Raw genomic sequence first — 2500 nt, forward strand, 5'->3', positions numbered from 1 at the left:
AAGGACAGATGAGAATGTGGAAGGAATAGACCAGTCTATTCCTTGAATGTATAGGCCAAGGAAGAATTACCCATACCTAGATATAGGGATCCAGTGTATTACTGTCTAGCTAGTCAAAGGACCCAATAACTCTAGCGGTAATGTGAGAAATCAACACGTAAAATTGACAGACTTTTAAAACGTTTATTCTTCAACATGGTTAAACAGGTGAAACATAACCCTCCTTAGCTTCCAAGAATGTTGAAGTTGCAGACACTTCAAGAAACTATAAAGCTTGAACGGGACTCACCGGACAGGGACAGTTCCAGTAGGCTTCCACAACCCTAATTGCCTACTAATTATCTGAAAGTAATCTCGATTAATCTCAAATGACTCCATTTGAGGGTTTGAGTTTAGGGTAATATCTAGTTCTGGAATTAAATATAGATACTTTTGCTCAATGATATATCATCAGAAAATTGAATTACGCTGTTTTTTTTATAAATTCGTGTATTAACCTGAATGAATTAGTCTCTTGCCCGAGAGTAGACTCGGGCACATTTTTCGATCTTATTTATCTTCTGGTTTAGTTCTTCTTTTAGTTTTTATAGTTTAATGTGTTGTTATTGTTCTTGAAGTGTGTTATGTCAATTGTTTTTATTACTTCCCTTTTTTATTTCCTTTCCTCACTGGGCTATTTTTTTTCCTGTTGGAGGACTTGTGCTTATAGAATCCGACCTTGTTAACTAAGGTTCTATCTTAGGTAATAATAATAATAATAATAATAATAATAATAATAATAATAATAATAATAATAATAATAATAATAAATTCATATTCCAGATCTGTCGGAAGCTTCAAAACATATGAATGCTTCCGTGACCCTTCGTAATTGAGACGCTATAAGATTCACCATGCACTTTCAATCTAAGTAGAAGCCTCTGAGTAAAATGAATACATTGTTTTTATCATTGGTCACCCAAACAAGAACTGACCACGCACAAGATTGATAATTAAACGGTCATATAAGGAAGTGTCTAGACCTTTAGATATAGGGATGTTACCCAAGGCGCCTAAGCTCAGAATGTCCCCATGGCCGACGACGATTATTTTATGGGGGAAGTTTAGCATGTGTAGATCATCGTGAATCGTTAAGAATTTAAAATTTTCATATCGTACCAAAATTATTCTCATTCTGTCTATCAGTTTTAGTTTGCATCTGGTTTATGTTGGACGGGAGTTTGAGACCCACACAAGCTCGATAGTTGCTATTAATGGCTGTAACCTCAACATCCTTGTGAGCTAGGGATTGTAGGTTTGGGGGAGCCTATAGATCTATTTACTCATCCATCAACGGCAATTACCTGACCCTCCATGGTCCATATCTTGATGGAGGGAGTTTTGGGGGAGACTACATGTCTCCTTGGTGAGCCAACAGCAGCTATTGCCTGGCTCTCATTGGTCCTAGCTTGATGGGAAGTTAGATTTGACACTGATCATATGCATATGTGGTCAGATCATATGCATATGTTGTCAGTCTCTAGGACATTGTCCTGTTATGACATTGTCACTATCTTATGCTTCTGCTATCCATCACCTACCTTTATAAGTTTTAAACCATCCATTAGCTTTGCAATGGCAGTGCAGGGAAAAATAATAAATTACATATCCAGTTTCTAACTCATGAACTTTATAATGAAAATTTTCACAAAGGCTACGTTTATTTAATGGATGCGACAAGATTTAATATTCCAGGCATAACTATTTCATTGCAACTGGCCTTTATTAAACCAGAAATGAGAAAAACAAACGTTAACTATCTATCTCTTCAGAGAAACATCCTAATTCATCATGAAATGAAACGAAATTTGCAAAGCCGATGGGAGTTTTAAATGAAATATCTAAATGCTGTAACGTTTTATTTATCAAGTTCCTTTATAAATTAGTTGGTTTGTATACTGGTAATTCCATAAAACATTGCTCTTATAACTTTTGTATAATTCATCACTACAACTTATGTATTTACGTATGTGTTAAGTCACTTTATGTATATGTAAATATCATCATCATCATCATCATAATCATCAGCCGTTTCTAGTCCACTGCAGGCCAAAGGTCTCACATATGTCCTTCCATTCGCATCTATGTATGATCTTTCAATACCAGTCTATACCCTCAAATTTTCTTAATTCGTCAATCCATCGTCTTCTCCTCTCTTTCCTGCTTCTTTTGCAATCTCTATGGACACAATCTGTTCTTTGACTTATCCAAGAAAAAAAGAATATATATATATATATATATATATATATATGTGTGTGTGTGTGTGTGTGTGTGTGTGTAGAATATATGACTTGTTCGTATTCCTTTCAACCGAATTAGCAATAATTAAACATAATCACCAATTTTCTCACCATCTCAGTTCCCGTTCTCTTTTGACTCTCGTTTTCTAATTTATAGATTTTTTTCATTATTTCGTTATTTTTCGGTGGGCATTTTTTTTTAATATAGTTTGTCCTCTCCC

This window comes from Palaemon carinicauda, chromosome 29 (genome assembly GCF_036898095.1).
Source record: "Palaemon carinicauda isolate YSFRI2023 chromosome 29, ASM3689809v2, whole genome shotgun sequence".
Taxonomy (NCBI): Eukaryota; Metazoa; Arthropoda; class Malacostraca; order Decapoda; family Palaemonidae; genus Palaemon; species Palaemon carinicauda.